Source organism: Girardinichthys multiradiatus, chromosome 24, assembly GCF_021462225.1.
Source record: "Girardinichthys multiradiatus isolate DD_20200921_A chromosome 24, DD_fGirMul_XY1, whole genome shotgun sequence".
Lineage (NCBI taxonomy): Eukaryota > Metazoa > Chordata > Actinopteri > Cyprinodontiformes > Goodeidae > Girardinichthys > Girardinichthys multiradiatus.
In genome coordinates, this window is record NC_061816.1 from 13,955,835 (window position 1) to 13,975,158 (window position 19,324).

The 19,324-nt window shown below is 38.0% G+C and overlaps 1 long non-coding RNA gene across 3 annotated transcripts in view; it reads left to right on the forward strand.

The window, feature by feature from the left end:
* The first annotated feature begins 4,902 nt into the window (after positions 1-4,902).
* Positions 4,903-19,324, forward strand: part of LOC124861772 — a 100,215-nt gene continuing 85,793 nt past the window's right edge. The window contains exons 1-4 of one of the 3 annotated variants that reach the window (XR_007036746.1): positions 4,903-5,245; positions 5,516-5,665; positions 8,682-8,732; positions 16,264-16,399. This is a non-coding gene — a long non-coding RNA (uncharacterized LOC124861772). Of the gene's footprint in view, positions 5,246-5,515; positions 5,696-8,681; positions 8,733-16,263; positions 16,400-19,324 lie in introns of those variants that run through there. The other 2 variants (XR_007036744.1, XR_007036745.1) reach the window with 2 other exon arrangements.

A 19,324-nucleotide genomic window follows, 5' to 3' on the forward strand; every position in this document is an offset into this window, starting at 1 on the left:
ATCACCTGGGCACTCAACATTTTCCATTATTTTAATGGACAAAAATTTGCCCCTCAGCGGTTCTCCAGGTGATAAACTTTAATTTTGTACCAAGGCTGAAGAGACATTAAGGACCGAAATTTTATCTGAAGTCATGAAGTATGAGACCAAGGGAAATCATTTGAAAATAGTTACATGGAGTTGACAGAGGCGTAAAAATGTTCCCCACAGTTCAAATGTTAAATATTAACACTGAGCTCTTAGAAATATCCATTCAGAACTTGTACAGCAATCCTGCATAGATGTGTTTATGTCTGTAGCCTTTTCTCTAGCTTCTGTACTCATTTTTTTCAGTTTCTCTGTTTCCTCCTCATAATCGCACAGTTTAAGAGGTTCAGCATTTCACACATACCACATCTTCAGGTTTGACATGTTGAACTTGAAAACAGCTCCCAGGATGAGATAGTTTTATGTACTAAGATAGTTATTTGACATTATTGGTCTGTCTCCTGTTTAAATATTGTGGAAGGAAAAAAATTAAAAAGGACCTGCTTCTGATTGGTTGATAATCACCTTTTGACGATTCCTTCCCCAGAAGCTGCTGGCTCCCGAGGAAGCTGAATTCTAACACTCAGGAAGCACTTCTTCAAAGAAACACAGAGAAGTGTCATTGTGTGCTAGATTTCCAACCTAGAACTCAGTTCAAGCCTCTGCTGAAGCTTCGCTCACATCTTTAAGTCACTTCCTGGTTCAAGCTGATGTTACCCACTTGAGAAACCCGCACATCCATTCAATCTTTTTTAACTCATCTTATGATGACGATGTCTACCAGATGATGATGTCTACCAGTGACTACAAAGAAAAAAATGGTCTTTGACATCAGGTAACCTCTGGTGATCAAAATAATAGCAGCGTGTAAAAAGTGAGCGCAAAATAAATATTAACTTTTACTACCATCCAGGGCAATGGATGAAGAACAGTGCACTTTCTATTCTAAATCAAAACCTAAAACAATATATCAAGTTTGTTTTTAGTCTAGAAAAAGAATGAAAACATGATAATTAGGGTGTTAGAAAAAATGTTCTTCCTTTTTCTGTACAAACTCATATATTTACTACATAATCTCAAAATTTCTGCAAGATTTTACTTTCCTTTGAATCACCGAACTAATATTTAGTTATATAGCAACTGCTTCTTAAACTGCTTTATGTCTGTGTTGCATGGAGTTGACCAACGTCTGGCACCTGTGAACCAGTATCCCAGCACAGGACAATCCATATCTTTAATGTTATTGATTTGGAACCAAGATACTGCCCACTTACCAGAGTGTTTCAGGTGTTAGTCCTTTTCAAACACCAATTTCAAAGGTATATAATCTTGAGCATAAGGCACTCTTAAAGTATTTTCATATATATTGTAAGTGATCCAACATCCCGATATAAAATAAGTAGGTCTGACACCATGGTAGGATAAGCAGCTCAAATCATGATGCCACCATGCTTCACAGTGTATCACAACTGATCTGATAAACTGACTGTGGCCTACAGACCCGAAAATAACAACTTCGCTTTCTGTCCATTTCTTTTCTCTGGCTAATTGTAATCTCATTAGCAAAGGTAACTTTTTTTCACCGGTGGGGCTTCTTGCACCACTCAGCTATGAATCTGCATTGTCTAAATGTTACAGAATTCAGGAGTAACTGTAGATCTTTAGTTTTTCATTTTCTTCCACATCTGTTTTAGGTTTTTGCTTGAATTTGAAAGGGTTTGAGAGCATCTAGCTGAGCAGCCGATTATTTTCTGCACTTCTTTATCTGTTTTCTTTTCTCCAATAAACTTTTTAATCAAAGAGCATTGTGCGTTGAACAACAAAAATTTTTGCTCTGATTTTCAGATAGAAATACAATATAATTAGCTTATACAGGGTTTGCTGCCTTTATCCTTAAATAAGAGCCATCTGTTTGTTTACAGAGTAAACAACCTCACTGATTGAACTATACACTGTATACTTTATTTATTTATATGAAATAGACAGTATGCATATCATTGCTCTTTGGTCAGTTTGTTTTTCTGTTACCAACTACCTTAAACATAATTGTATACTCACCGACACTTAACTTTTTCTTTACCTTTTCCCCTGTACCCCAAACCTCCCTGCCACAAGTAAAGTTCACAAAAATTCATCTTCATAAGAGATTCCCTAAATCTGTTCCATTCTCCTTTAGAGAATCACCTGGATGCCTACATAAGATCATGAGTTTCTCCAGGATATTCTGAACCTGATCTTTCATCGTGTTCATGCTTTCTGGTTAAAGAAATAAAACCTCTAACGTGTTGGTAAGTCTGTTATCACTGATGATGAAAGGACTTACTGGTACAAAAAGTGATTGTTCATGATTCTATGCAAAACTTTCTGCATCAGCCCACTCATAAAGGTTGATATCCGTTACATTCAATTTTCACAGATGATGTAGAGCTCCCACTGAAGAACAGGAGCACAGCTGCTCTGACAGTTATGATTGATGGTCAAAGCAGCACAGGGGGTTTCACAGGGAGCCCTTCTCTCTGTGTTTTCCCCATGCCTTGGCCCGAGCCAACGGACTTGGTTAATTTAAAAGTGTCTAATACAAAACAGGCAAACGTAACCTGATGCCTTACTGAAATGAGCTGCTGACAATGCGATAAGTGCATCCTCACCGTACCTGCAAGTAGATCAGATTGACTTATTAGCTCCCCTCGCAGAGGAGCTAAAGCAGTGAACCATAACAGAGTCAAGACTGTTCATTTAACTGTAGTCAGCAAGCGCGAAAGGCTTTTAAGGTTATAGTGTACTCAAGAGTTGGACTGGTAATAAAATAACCCCTCTGAGTTCAACTAACTAGTCTGTTTGGCTTATTATTCACTTCACTCTCAAAGGGTGAAAGCAAGGTCCAGTGCAATGTGTTGGATTTGCACTCAAGCAAACACAGCATGAACATTAAATCACTAATTGCATGCTGTTGTTCCTTCATACGGTAGTGAAGCAGGGAGGTAGAGTTGTGTGCAAAAAGTTCCTCCATAGGATTTTCCCCTTGCAAGCAATGCAAAAAGGAAACTACACCACCATTTCACTCAAATGTTTGTCAGTTTTAAAAATGAATTAAAATATGCTGATTTTATAGTAGGAACATATTAAACCAATTGGAACTGGGTGCCTACAGTCACCAGGTTTATTTATTATGGGGTAATTCTGCTTCCTCGTCTGAATACCTTCAGGCTTAAACTGAACATCAGAATAAGTTCTTGATCAGCCAAGGGTCTTTTGATATCCAGTGCTCCTCTGTTCTCATTCCGAGTTGCAATAAAGTCCCACAAAAAAAAAAAAATAGATCTTCCTCCAGATCAGATCTTCTCTGTGATAGTTTGTTTTCTTTAAGAGTGGCTCAGAGGGACATTAAAATTCTTTGGGGGGATGTGGCAATCTGGAATCATGGGGAAGAAAGGTGCTCATAAGCTAACAAAACTAAGTTTGGAAAAACTTACAATAAATATCCCTAAAAGGTAGAATCAAGGAAAATAAAGAACAAGGCTGAAAAACATGAGAATAGAAACATAATGGTAGATAATGCTTTAATTTACAGCTGACAAAGAAAACCATAAGATATTTTGAATAGCAAAAAGGCTTGATTAGAAAGCTGAGCCATTGTGGTTTACATCATAACTTAGTAGAAAAACGTGATTGAATGCAGGAAATATGCAGGAAATATGCAGAAAATATGAAAAGGGAAGTAATCAATTTAAAATAATGGTTGACATCTATCCAATGTTTATACCTTCTTGTCCATGCAGGGTCATGGGGTTGCTGGTGCCAATATTCAGTAGTCACTGGGCAAAAAAGAGAGTCCACCCTTAACAGTTCTCTAGTCCTCCACAAGGCAACACAAGACACACAGGACAAACAACCAGGCACTCATGTTTTTGAAATGTGGGAGGAAGACAGAGAACCCAGTGATAACCCACACATGCACAGGGAGAACATCCAAACTCCATGCAGAAAGACCCCAGGCTGGAATTCAAACACAGACCTTCTTGCTGCAACGCAACAGTGCTACTAACGTCACAACAGTGCTTCCAACGGTGCCACCGTGCAGCCCAGGAATAAACAATATATTGGAAAACTGATTGTTAACGTAATATCTCAAAGAACTGCCTGGACTGCAATAAAAGTTAGCTTAAAGTTATTCAAGTACAATGCATTAATTCTCTTTATGCCTGTGATATATGGGAGACACTTGTTTAATGCAGCATAAATGTTTTAGATAGTACAGAAGTCAATACAGAACTACAACTAATTTGTTTCAATGCCAAAACAGCAGATGTTGACCAGAAGCAACATTTTCAATAAAACTTTTTTGTTGAGTCGAAAATAATAAATTTTATTTCTCAAGTAGCTGCATAGACTACTCATTATCTGGATGTTCACTATCCAGCCAAAGCAGAAAGATACAGAATAAATGCTTTTAATTATTTGAATATTTTGAGTCATATCATTATTGCAGTAATCCTCAATAGTGTTGAATATTTCATATGGTCCTAGTATCATCCATCCCTAGGTTAAATATATAGATATGAATATAGTAATGTCTGTTTTAAATCAGAAACAGTAAAACATGGATTATTCAAATGTAAAATAAACAGTATGAAAAATAGAGAAAAATGAAAATAGATGAAGAAAAACTTTAGTTCAAATGTTTTACAAGGATAGGTCTTGTAAACCATGTGCAGATTAAAATTAAATTATTTTACAAAATAAAGGTCTATGCAATAAAATTTAGTGGTTTTTATTTATCTACCGCCCCAAACTCCAGTCCAGTAGGTGGCGGTAATGCATTTTACTCTAATTGTCAACCGCTAAAAAAAGCCCAAAGAATGAACGATAATTAGGACCCAGGTGTGTCTAACAGATGTTCAGGATCTCTAATTTGCTAACTGGAGGAAAATAATTCCGCGTGAATAGTTATTTTCATAGTTTGAGGGTGATTTAACTGTAAGTTAATATATGTGTTAAAATATTCTCCTAATATATACCATTTTCAGCCCTGAATCAGCGACAAAATCGACTCATCAGAGGCTCATTTTGGCGAGGTTCTGCTGAAGGAAAAAACTGAAACAAAGGCAACGATCACAGTTATGCTTTTTAGAAGACATTAATCAATTATTGACGGTCTCTTTTTTTTTTTTTTTTAAGCTTAATGGACTGAGGATTTGGTTTCAACTGAGTCTCTATGGTGAGTAAAACTTGTTTATGCTAAAATCACTTTCATAACGAGGCCTTCCCTAAGTAGTGTGTCTTGCAGTTGTTTACGTCTTTTAACTTGGTTTTCTATAGAGGATAACTGATCAGTATGTTTTCCTTGCATGTGTTTAATTAAAGAGGATCACTATGTGTGGTGTGGGGGGTGTAATTATGCCTGTGAGCTGTAAGTAATTGTGTAAACATCATGTGTAACATCCCAACCCCATAAAAACAAAATAATTTTATGTTTGACATCATTTAGTCCATTATCTGAAAATAGGAAGAATGTGGCACAACTGCAAACCCTCCAAGGCATGGCTGTCAACCTCATCTGGCAAGGAGAGCATGAATCAGTGAAGCAGCCAATGAGACCGTTATGACCTTGGAGGAGCTGCAGAGGCTCCCAGCTCAGGTGGGAGACTGTCTCAATGGTACAGCTAAGGTTTGTGCACTCTAAAGATCCTGCGTTTATTAAAGAAGAGGAAAAGGCGATGAAAGAAAGTCCCTTTTTTAAGATTTCAGCAAGCTTTGTAGAAGAGACAGCAAATTTGGGGTACTCTGGTCAGATAGTACCAAAATGTGACTTTGTTTTTATTACGCAAAGAAGTTCCAATTTGTTTCCCATTCTGGGTTTTTGCAAAAGTCCTTCAGAGCAGGGCGCAAAAACCAAAGGGAAGGCTTCCTACTTGTGACTTGATTGAGAGGATCTCATTGAGTTTATGGTGTGTTGATGATGCACTAATGCAAATGTAATGTGCCTCATCTGACCAGACTATGACCAGTCCGGCCAGTCCAAATCTTCAGCAACAACAAGCTTCAGCATTGTTTTTTTTTTTTTTTTTTTTTTCTTCAGCAGTAGAATCTTGTCCAGTGAGTGTGCATTACTTATGGCTTTCATGCAAGAAACTCCCTGCTGTTTCCAGCTCTTTCTAAAGCTCTCTGTGAGTGCTCCTTCACTCTTGGATAAATCTTCAGATTGTTCTCTTAGCTCCTCTGTCAGAAATATGATAGGCACCTGGTTGTGGCTGGATTATGGTAACATGCTGTTCTATTCACTTCTGGATTAACTCTCAAATGATGTTAACTGGAACATTCAAAGGTTTAGAAAGGTAGGTCAAATTAAGACTTTTTGCTTTTGTCATTTTGTGCTTTAATTTGCTAGTGAGAAATCTTTGTATAGGTAATAGGGTAATGTCAAACCAGCTGATACTGATTTACACATAGCAGCTGGAGGTATGCATTAGAAATACTGACAGATTTCAGAGGCTTTCTTGGCGTTCTATGCCTTTTTTACAAATCATTTTCATCCCGGTGTTCAATTATTCCCTGATCCTTTACACTGATTTACACCTAACTTCTTTTATTGACTAATTTGTTTTGATTTGTGTGTGTGGAGTGCTGGGGTTGCTTCCCACATCTGGTGACTAAAAATATTAGAACTATATTCACTGAGGAAAAACATTGTATTTGTTTATTTTGCCTGCAGTATATGAAATGCTGGATGAATCCCTGGTAGACGTTAAAGTCTATCATCTTTAATCGTGTGTTTGTGATAACTGGAAATGAGCTGTAGAGGTTTTTGGGGCCCCGCTCTTCTATAAATTATTTTAATCCAGGTATAGTTTAGGTTTTCGATCATGATTGGTCAGTTTAGGTATCGCATGTTATGTTTGATGTGTGAACTTTAGATGTCTTCTTCAAAACCTTCATTTTGGGTTTTTAAGAGCAATTCAGAAGTGAACTTGTTGTGCATTGAGCTTAGGGTCAAGAATTGAGAATCTCCCGCAATATTTTCTGATAGAGGACAGAATTCATGGTTCCTTTCCATTATGACCTGCCATCCACCTCCAGAAGAGGAAAGAAGCCCCAGACCATCACAGTACGATGTTTGACTTTAGGCATGATGTTCTTTTTCTAAAAGGCTGTTAGTTTATGCCATATATAATGGGAAGCAAAGATTTCAGAACATCACTTTTGTGTCATCTGGATCTCTCCTATGGATGCCATTTTTACTCAGTCTCTTTCGTATTATTGAATGATGACAGAAGCAGGTGAGGCCTGCTGTGCTTCTTTTGTGGTTCTAGTTTTCTTTCCGAACACACTGCATCTGTCGTTCATAATCTTTTGGACTAATTTTGGTACACTGGACATTCCAGAAAAGGTTCGCCACACTCCATGTTTTCTCAATTTATTGAAAATGGTTCTCACGGTATTTTGCTGGATTCCAAAAGCTTTAGGAAAGGCTTTGTAAACCCTTTCCAGACCAGCTTTTTCTCGTCTGTTGTTGAATTTCTTTAGATCCAGGCGTGATGTGTTGCGGTTTTATTTCCTGATTCTACATGTCAGGGAATTAATCAGCTTTCCAAAAAATAGTTTCTTAGTTAATTTATGCTAAAGTAAAAGAATTTAAACTTTCATTGCGAATATATTTTGAATACTTGTGGAAGCTAGAGAAATATTAAGTGCAAGAAAGCAACCGAATGGGGCTTTAAGACAACAGCTAACGGGTCACCCAAAAAAAACCAGTTTTTCCCTCTTGTGATATGAAAACGCAGTTAGCCTTTCAAGCTTAGCTTAGTAGCTGTTGATTACGTCAACATATTAGTTTTTTACCAAGAAATTTCTTTGTGAAGTTAAAAATGTTGGTACAAAGACTGTATAAAAAAATAAAAACAGAATAAAAAAGTGTTAGATAGTGAGGAGCAACACCAGATAATGAATTTTACACCAGGCTGTGCCACCCTTTGGGAAAATTAAATGCAAATTAGTTCATAACCTTTTGAGCAATTCTGCCAACAATCGCACAAACAAACTCTATCAACCTCATAACCTCTTTGGCAGGTGGAGCACGTGCTCGGCTAAATAACTAAATAAAACTCATGGAGTGAGAGGCATCTTGTTATATTAATCTTCTTCCAACCAGGAAAATGCCTTCAGTTTACCTGCCAGAAAAGCTGTGCATCATCAACACATCATTAACTCAGTGAGATCCTCTCAATCAAGTCACAAGTACGAAGCCTTCCCTTTGGTTAGTGCGCCCCGCTCTGAAGTGCTTTTGCAAAAACCCAGAATGGGAAACAAACTGGAACTTCTTTGCCTAAGAAAGACAAACAGGTGATGCAAAGTTGTCAGACTTCCACAAAAGCTGGGACTATGTTTGTTCTTGTTTAGATATATGTATGTGTGTTTGCAGCAGTTCACAGGGACATATTGTGCAAAGTTCATCTGCCTGCAGATATTTTAGGACTCCTTGTCCCTCTCTGACTTTTGTGCAAACGTGTGAGGGGAGAAAAAAAAAGAATTACAAATATTTCTATTAAATACCCAGTCATATTTCTGTATTACCAAACTTCAAAGATGTACATGACACATGTGGAATCTTTTTCAAATTTAGATGACAGAAATTTGTTTTTGTTTTTTTCTCTCAGAACAGTCACTGCTGGATTGGAAGCTTGAGCTCATTAAGATGGAAAGATGGGGTAAGGCATGCAGCTACACTCCAATGTTACAAAAACATAATCGTAAAAAATAGTTTTTTTTGTAGCATGATTTTGCAAGTCTACTTCTTTGGAAAGCTAAGCCAACATGCTTGGGACTCAACCTGCGCAGGGTTCTAGAACGAGGGAAGAGTGACAGCTGTGTGGCAGTTAAGAGCCAGAACATCTCATGGTAGATGCCACAACTCCTTTCTTGGACTAAGCCAGGCATGCGACAACCAAAACCTGCAAAGGAAGAAAATGCCAGAGATGCTCAGTAACCAGCAAAAGCAGCAGCAGTGTGTAACAAACAGAAAATGATTAGTAAAAAAAAAAACTAGGGGCCAGCTGTGACCCTCACTCTGAAAGGTGTGGGTTTCATTCCCACTTCCTGCTGTCACAAGTCAATGTGCCTCTGGGCAAGGCACTTAACCCACAGTTGCTTATTGATCTCTGCATCGGTAAGCATGTGGGCATGTATGAATGTGTGTGTGTGTGATTGGCTGGTAGTGGTTCATTTATCAAGTTGCGAGCGCAGAGACAGAACTCGGGGAGCACGAGTTTGTCGGAGTTGAGCACGTGCCAGAACACCTATTGAGCAAGCATGTGTAAAATTAAAACACCATAAATTGTTTGTTTGCATAGATACATTTACTCCCATCAGTCTCACTGCACACTTAGGTTGGTGGCACAACTATAACACCATTGTAAGAGTGTGTGGTCACCTCTGCAGCGAGTGATGCAGAGAGCAGCAAATTAGGCAGAAATGAACGTGTTGGTAAAATAACAGAACACATGTTTTTATATAGGAAAGTTGACGTTAAATGACTGCTGTGGTGAAATATGTTGGTTAGAAAATAAATTTGATATAAATATTAACTCGACCGTCTGGGGGGGGGGTCGTTGACGGGGTGGGGCGCCCCTCCAATATAACTAGAGAGGAAACACTGGGAGCATTTAAGTCAAGTCATTTACATTTTAGAAACTCCCAGCATTTTTGGATAAAAGAACTTAAAGTTAAATTTAATTGGTAAAGGAGTCGGGGTTCGTACTGCAGGCATGCAGCAATGCAACTGTAAAATATAGTGTAATATTTAAAACAAATACGAGCTTTGCTTTGAGTCCAAACAAGTAGTTTTTTTACTGCAGGATTTCACTATAATATTCAATGTAACGTTTAGACTTGAACAACAAAACCTTTTTCTTTTTGTCAGTCTGAAGAAGCTCTCGCTCAGCGCTTTGATGAATAAACTGCTTGATATTCCATCAAATTCTTTCTCTGTCACTCATCCTGCCTGAATCTCTTCTGCAACGGTAAAGGTTTTTTTTTTTTTTTTTGCTACTCCTCCTCCTCCTTCCTTTGTTTTGCTAGACTCCCTGGAATTGGCTTTTTACAGGCGCAGCATGAAGTACTGTACGTTTCACAGCAGCCAGTGAAGGTTAAAAGATTGCGTGGCATCCAGGCAGGCCCTGACAGTCCGGGCACTGGATCAGTCAGTAGATTTGGGGGCTGGTGGCTAAAGCTTTCCCCCCCCGAGGTGCACTAACTGAGCGACTTGATTCATACTGGACCCAAGCTCTGTGTGTGCGTCAGTCTGTCTGGATTCAGTATTTGTCTAGCCCCCAGTGGACTCCCAGTGGCCTAGATGGAGAGTTCAACAAACTGAAGACTTCTATGGCCTAGAAAAATAAATCTTACCCCTTCAGGCCTACCATGACTTGCTTCCAGTTTACTCTACAGTTCTTCATACATTTCTTAGCTGCTGTTTAAGAGGTACTGCTCTCAGCAGTGTGGCTCCTCTGGTTCAGGAGACTTTTCTTGCTGCACCTGTTTCCAGTTCTCCTTCTAAATGCAGAAAAGGTTTGCCAGTTCAACACAAAGTAGCATATTACAGTGAAGTAAAAGATAAAAGTGAATGTTTTAATCTTAACCTTTTCATTGTAGTTCTGGCTGGATGATTAGCATCACTGTCCTGCTGGAAGGTTGAACCTTCACCCTTGTCTAAAGTCTGTTGCAGCCCTAAACAAGTTTTCTGTCCCCTGTATTTAGCTCTATGCATCTTCTCCTCTTTTCTGACCAGCTTCCCAGTTTCTGCTGAAGAAAAGCATCCCTAAAGCATGATGTTGCAACCCTTGTTTCACAGTGGGGATAGTGTCTGCATTAGTTTTTCATTACACACATTTTGCATGAAGGCCAAAAAATATGAAAGCGGAGCATTTTCTTAAACATTTGCCTTGTTAGCTGTCCTCTTTTTATTGCTTGCTCACTTATAGTAATTGCTTTCTTATCCCCATCTTATCATATAGGCCAGATTTGTGCAGTGCTCAACTAATCTCGGGTGATTCTCTGTGAGGGGGATCTATGTAGCTCCTCCAGAGATGCCATAGGCTTCTCTGATCCTTCTTTGAGTAAAGCTCTCCCTGCCTGGCTTGTCGGTTTAGGTGGATGTCCATGTCTTGGTAGTTCTACAGTTGTGCTTTACTGTTTTCATTTTCAGATCATCCTTGAACAGAGCTCTGAGATGTTCAAAGCCTGGGATATATATTTTTAAATAAACTAATCTTCCCTTAGATTCATCCATATTTTTATCTTTGATTTGTCTTGGGTGGTCCTCTGTCTAATTAAGCTGTGGCTTGATTGAGACTAGGTTTCTATCATTTAGCAATGCTATTTAGAATGGTTTTTTTTTTTAAGGGAGACATAAAAAAAAAAAAAGTAATTTTCGCATTTTAGTTTTAGTGACAGAAAAAATGTTGTATAACGTGTTGTCTTCTTCATACCCAAGTATTTTTGGGTCCATCATCATCATGACATTTCTGTATTGGCTTGTTCTTTGCGTGCATGTGTGGGTTTTCACCTGATGCTCCAGTTTCCTCCCACAGACCAAAAACATGCATGCTGGCTTACTTGGTGTACCTGACCAGCAGTCAACAGTAGACCCGTTGACTGCTGTGATACACCACAGCTTCCCCTGCAGCTCTAACCACGATTGAGCTTTTACTGAAAATGAGTGAGAAACGGATTTATTCGGCTTTCAGTGAATTAATACTGTCTTCTGTGTAGTTTTAACGTAATCAAATCCCCTCTGTTTCTGTTCTACTGTGTATTCTACAATTTGGTGATGATTTAACAAGTAAACATCTTGTCAATGTTATCTCTGTTTTGCTTTTGCTCAAAGTAAAAATTTTAACATAGATTATATTACTTTTTTTATTGAACTCTTTAATCTTTTGGTTATTTTATGTCGAATGTAATGAATAATTGATAGGGTTCGGTCAAAACATATACAGCAGTGATTCCCCCTGAATTCCGATTCAGCCTGCAAGGTTTTATATTTAGACCTTTGTGCTTCAACATAACATTGATGCCAGACTTTTTCTTTCAGTGAGTTATATAGATGTTGAATGTGAGGTTGCCTTCGCCTCTCCATTAGCACTAAAATAGTCTTCTTTATTTTCACATGGGAGAGCTTTGGTTGTTGGTAATTTAAGAGGGGATCTAAAGGAAGGCTTGGGCTCACTTGGAGCAGTTGAACGGCGTGTCATTCAACATGTAGAGGGGAAGCCAAGCAAGAGTGTGTGTTTGAACTGATAGTTGGGGGCAATATTTGTAGCTATGGGACTGGAGGCAACTTGTTTGATGTGCCACTCAGGAAAGCTTTTTATTAAGTCACTGGAGTTGAAAAGATCGATTCACAAAAGCAGAAATCACAAAAATGAAGCAAAATCCAACAAACATTAATAGGTGTGAATTCTGCTTGCTTGTTCGAGTTATTGCTTTATCCATATTAAGGCTACTTCCAGTTGATGACTTGAGGATGTGAGCTCTAATCTGTTGACATCAGTATTTGTAGTCAACATAATTTTTATTTATTTATTTCAAATGACAATTGCTTTTCTTCAAATTGCTGGACAAATTCTACATCAGAGAAGACTTTGAGGTCATGTAGTTTATAATAGTAACTTTTAGTGCTAGTTAAAAGGCTAGGCTGACACTGTTTGCATTTTCTGAGTTAAAGAGACAGGTCTGAATGTTTTATGATAAATGCTGATGACTTGATTCAAGACTATGACTCGCAAAGCTAAAGCTGTTGTTGAATTGCAGTTGGCTTCCACGACTGGTTTTGCATCAACTTTTTTTGTTTTTGTTTGCATATAATCTAAGTAAAGTTCAGTAGTTATGTTTGCGTTAAATTTGAAGACTGAGTGAGTGATAAATACTCTCTTGGTTCAGTAGCTGGTTCTCGACCAAAACTTTTAATAATTCCTTTTCATCTGAGCAGTAGGATTGATTATATGCTGAATTATCCGAACTACAAAACGATGAAAACCTTGGAGATTCGGTTTATTTTTCAGATGAACAGTTATGATCATTAAATGGACCCTACGTGTCCTTTTTTGAATAATGGACGTGAAATTAAATTTTTTAACAAATCTTTTTAAAAATGGCAACTTTTTTGAGATGGGGCGAACACTGTGACATCAGCAACAATTTACTATAATAACTGTACAAAATACTGAGAGAATACAGTAGGTTTAAGATGTTGGATTAGATAAAAATGTAAAGATTTAGTTGTAATAAAAACAAATATGTTTCAGGGGTGGAGGAGCCTAAGCACTTACTCTTTGTGAAACCCTGTGAAATAACTGAACTTTTCTGTTATATTTGAATTTTATAAAATTCCTTTGTATTGTATGGGGAGATGGAGCCTTAGAGAAAAGGAGAAGTGTGGTTGAAAGCCCACTATGAGCAAGTTGACATATGGCCTGGAGAGCTTTAAAGAGAAGGATTGGAGAGTTCAGGGTGGGGTGTAAAGCTGGCACGTTACGTTTTATGCTATAGACTCTCACTAAACACCAGAAGTTTGACCATCTCTCTAACCAGCTGCTCTTCCTTTGTATAATCTGCCTTAATTTTATGATCTACAGTTTTTTAACTACTAATCAAAGAAAATCCAGGGTCAGTGTCTGTCATTATTCAGCCTGGATCTCTCAAAATCGAATGGTTTATTAAATGTACAGATTCTCTTCTAGTTTGCACCATTACTTCATCCATCCTCTCAGGAGAGTATAACATAAACTGGTAAAATACATTGTGTAGTGTTTATCCGCTGGGATGTGCGTCGCCTTGGAGCAGCTATAGAAGAACTATCGCTCATTTGGTCCCTATTGAGAGGACGCAATCAGGTCTGAGCAGCTGCTTAATCTGGAAGCTAGGCTGAGGATGGAGCTGTCATGATGTTCCAACATGTGCAACTGGTTTGACTATTTGATGTTTCAAAAAATGGCTATTACAGGCCAAGCAGGAGAAATATATAATCATCTCTGCTACACAGTTGGCCAATTTAAATGATGTAAGAAAAGTTCAATTAAAAGAAAGTATGGTTAGGGTTCATTACAGTTTTGCAATGTTAAATGATGGGCTTACAAGTGTATCTTAGTACATGATTTTAAACAAAAAATGTTTTGACCATGTTTTAGTTATTGCGGAAAAAAACTGGCTGTTTCCATGGTGCTTGCCAAGCATATTAATGGAAAGTTGAGTGGAAGGAAAAGGTTTGGTAGGGAAAAATAGGTGCACAAGCAATACTGAATGCCTCCTTGAGAGGATTGTGAAGGAAATCTCTTTAATGAGGTTGGGGGACATAACTAGATGTGGAGTGAGCCACCACTTGCTCTGCATCAATGCAGTAATTCAGGTAAAAGCAACGACCAAATATTAAGTGCATGCATTGCATATTACATGGACATTCTTTTTAGCAGACTAACATTTCTGTATAAAAAATCCATTCTAATTATTTGGTACACTGAATTTCTAGCTTTCATTAGCTGAAAGCCATAATCAGCAAAATGAAAATAGATACTTGTGTATACCAGCCAGTTTGTCATGACTTTATATCTGATTTTCACTTTTGCCATGCAGCTGAGTAATTTTTATTTACTTTTTTCTTATGCTGACAAACTCAAAAGGGAATTTGACTCCTTCTGCCTGGCATGTGTCAGGGTACTACATGAGAAATCTTAAATACCGTTGAGTTATGTGGGTTTTATGTGAGGATAGCTTAATTCTCCATAACAGGTATTGGATCAACCATTAGTAATCTACATGCCAACCCTTCGTTTGGGAGGCATGTCATAAAACTTTTTTTTTTTTTCCCTAATGCATTTATTAATACTGGTTGATGCAAATTCAACAAATACAGTGATCATATTGGAACGGTCAAATTTTTCTTCCTACCAAGCTAAATACTTAAATTTGCGTCTACTTTATTGGCTATATTTACTTAATTTAGCATCTTCCTTACCGCAAAATCAAAATTTTTAAATGTAATTGTAAATAAATTGAGGCAGTATTGTATAAAGATATGATGGGTAGAAAACTGAAAATAAGGCATCCCTGTATGTTTCAGCAAAGTAATGATCCAAAACTGAGAAATCCCTTAGCAGAGATGAGCGCAAGCATCTTCCAAGGTCCTCTAAGTCCTTAGACCTAAATCCTATAGAAAATCTTTGGCGTGAGAGCAGAAAAGTGGACCCAGCACTCTGAACGATCTAAAGACTAAACTTAAACAAAATGTACTCTGTTTAAAATCTCGTATTTTTCTTAATTTTTTCAGGGTGAGATTAGGCGAATGCAATAAAAGATGCATGAAAGATTATTCTTTTTTGAAGGCTGTTTGCACCAGGAGTGCTAATGCATGTAAAATATGCTTTCTCATTGCAGTCATTTTGTTACTGTATTAATGGTTCTTACCTATAAATGGGATCCATTGCTTAGAGTCAGAGGATTATTGATATTTCTGAGGGTGCTGCTGGTGTTGCGAAAGGTGGGGCAGGTTCACGCCCCTCCATCTCCAGCTCTGTCCATTCCAGAAGCTGGAACGGCATCGGGTGACCCCCGGCCCCCTCTTTGAACCCACATTCACTGGCATTATATTTCAGCCTCCCATGTGTAGGCAACGCTGTTATCTCCTCGAGTCATCACAGGGAGAAGATACCATCACCCAGAAAGAAAGCTAAATGAATTGTTCCGTTGCTGTTTTGAATTAATTGAAACAGAAGAAAGCAGAAACACATCTGTTGCCTGGATTGGACACACTGCCAGTCGATGGATGTTGTGTTTCCCTTCATGAGAAATTAGAAGCTGAGAGTGGAGGTGTTCCTTCCTCCATAGGTAATTGCATATTGATCCTAGTCACTGAAGATCTAAACTGTGACAGTTCGTTCAGTTTTATCTTAAAAAGAGCTCGTCTGTGTTTTTCTTCCTCCACCTTTTACTTTCGACAGTGGCCTAGAGTGAAGAGAAATGATATTCAGCTAATTACGTTTTCGCAGAGCTGTCCCTCTTCCCTCGTCTCCAGCTTACAGAACTCTGTCGTTATGGACTTGACTATTATTCTATAATTAAACTGCGGAGGCCTTTCTACTCTGTTTGCAAAGTCATTCACTCGTTCTATGTGGGAGACTTTTTAAATTACCAAGTCACTCCTCTTTCTCCGCCTTTCGCACCTCGCTCCCCCTCCCTGTCTTTCAGGCTTCAGCCGCTGTCAGTCCAATGATCCAGAACAGCCTTCAATGTCTCCCCCCACTGATGAATTAAAAGTGTTCCTTTGGCTGTTGCGGCCTTGGAGGGGCATTCAAAGGGAACTGGCAAATAAAAAGACCTTTTCTCCAAGGAATGAGGAGATGATTTTTCTCTTTGGAGTACCCTTTCTCTGCAATAGTAAAATATTAACAAGCTGAAGGCAACTGCATCTTGAGGCCAACTTTTTTTTTTTTTCTTTAATGGGACAATTTACTTTGAATCTGTACATATGTCTAAAAAGAAATGAATGAAGCTCTGCAGCTTCACGTTTTGTTCCAGCAGTCACTGGCAGGTTTCATACAGTCATATCAGCAAAGGAGGAGTCGGACAAAATGAAAGGGAGTTCTTTTCAAATTCAGATATCCTTTTTTAGTTCTGCCAAAAAAAAAAAAAGCCTGCCCTGTCTGAATTGAATAATTTAAATTTGGTGTTTTATCTCCCTACGCTCTCAGGGGTCTGGTTCACACTACGCTTGCATGTGTGACTCAGTTCGAGGTGTTGCATCACAAAGCTTTTGGAGTGTGGTTGAGCAGACGCGCGTGTGCATCCCTGCCATTTGGAGGCGGTTCTCACAAAACGTCTTATCTTACCACTCGCATGGCACTAACAGTTAGCAGCTTTGAGTCGCCTCCTGTAAGAGGTATTCACTGAAAAGCTGGCATTAGTTTTGGGAAGGAACAAAAGCAGGTTGTCTACTGAAATTGTTTTAAGTGGATTTTTTTGTTTTGTGCACTGATTAAACAGAAAGCTAAAGGATGTTTAAGGTTAAAGGTGATATGGGCAAAAGGATAAAAGTAACAAGTATTTTCAGCTGGATTAAAGTCAGAAAGATTAAGTTGGAGCTAAGTCAAAAACAAGAAGTGCAGCCTTGCCTTACCTGCATTTTGTTTTTTCTTCAATTGCAGTTGACTGGTTGGGAGTAGCAGTTTTGTTAAGCAGCTGACAGGAGGTTGACCAGCTAAGCATGTAGCCTAACTAATTAACCATCTGATATTGGCTTGCTGTAGTTGTTACTCTACTCAACAAAGAGCAGAATGACAAAAGTGTATATTTTTTGCTGCAAGCACTTGATTTAGTGTTTATTCTAATGTATTGCTCAAGTCTATGTATCAAAATAAGAAATTACTCTATAGACAATATTATAACCATAAAAATTAATTTTATTTTAATGTTTTAAATGAAAGTATTTCACTCATGTTGTACTGTCTATTCTTAAAAGCTCCAAGCATGTAATAGTCTTGTTAGTTCTTTACAATCCATTTAGTGAAGCTGTTCTTCTCAACTCCTAGCTGCTCATTTTTAATGAAAGGTACATATCAGGCGTCATCTGTTAAGTGCCCTTTAGTCGAGCCTTAAGCCTTCTTTTTATCTGTCTTCTTTCCACATTTTATATCAATCCTTTTTGTCTTTGCTTGAACTCAATCACCTTTTGTTCTTAAAAAGGGACTGAGGATGTCTTTGAGACGGTGTTCTATAATTCTGCCTACACTTTCATTCTAGGTACATTAGTATAGGTACATTGTCTATCATTTCTATCAGTTGAGAAACTAATCTGAGCACTATACCTATATTAAAATAAATAATAGTTTCCATATTTTCTGAGAATCTATATTTTTTTTCATGATGGGGGTCTGGAATATCCAGAACAACCAGATATTTCTGAAACAGCAATCTGAGGGAAGAGTTCCATTCTTACCCACATTCCCTGGATTGAGATTAAAATTCACACTTTAAGAGTACAAGCCATTAAATTAATAGCTTTGATTGTCATATAATTTGCAATATATTAAATTAAGACTTCAGATCAGGAAATAAGTATAATGGAAAAATATTTAACTATCAAATTACAACAATTTTGTTTTAGGATAATTCTAATTCTAATTTTGTTACAATGTCCCTATGTATGAACAGCTGAAGTGACTAACAGTTGCATCCAGAGTGTGGCAACAAACTAGCCTCCACAAATTTACACCAACACCAGCCTCCACTGTTGATGCAGTGCCGTTTGGATCCATGCTTTCATGTTTACATCTAATGCTGACAATATAATCAAAATATATTAAGCTGAAAGTGAGATCTATCTGACCAGTCAAAGTTCTTCCAATCTGTTTTAGTCCTTTAGTGAGCCAGTGCAAAGCCCCAGTTTCCTGTTCTTGGATAACAGGATTGACACTTATTCTAGTCTTCTGCTGCTGTAGCCCATCTACTTCAAAGTTTAATGTAATGAGTGTTCACAGTTGGTGTTCTTCATACCTTGTTTCTAACAATTAATATTAAGCTGCTGTTGCCGCTCATAGTCTTCTTCTCTAAGCTCTGGCATCAAGGAATTTTTGCCCACACAACTGCAGCTAGCTGGATATCTTCTCAATTCTGGACCAAAAGTGTGTGTAAATCAAAGTAGATCAGAGTTTTCTGCAATACTTGGCATGTCTGCCAACAACAACCAGAGTAACTTCTTCCCCATCCTGATGCTCGGTTTCAAAGTTTAGATGCCTAAAAGTTTATTGGCTGACTATTTGTATTACCAACTGCCCAAGTGTATTTAAGAAATTGGCTGCAGAATGTCTTTGTTTTTTATTTACCGAAAACATGTCAAAGGTCGAGCATTGCAAGTTTTCTGTTTCTGCGAAGCAAGAAGCACTCAAAACATCTTCACTTTCCAGTGTTTTGCTAGTGGACAACTTAAACCTGAGAGCATTTTCTGAGTAAGGCCCTGATAATCTTGGCAGTTTGAGTTAGGAGCTCTAATTCAGCTTTGGATCTTTAGATTCCTGATTCTTGCAACAGAAAAAGACAGATGGAGCTTTCTTGGCCATGGCAAGTGGAAGAAGATAATTAAAAGCACTTTTCATTTGTTTGAAAGCGTGGACTTAGTTAGAAGTAAAGTGACAAACAATTATCCTACGCAACATGCCCAAATGTGGGTGTTTTGAGGTAAAGTCGCAAAGTACATTGATGGTTGAATGAATGAATTTTTAATGCTCACATAACCTCTCTGTTCTTCTAAAAG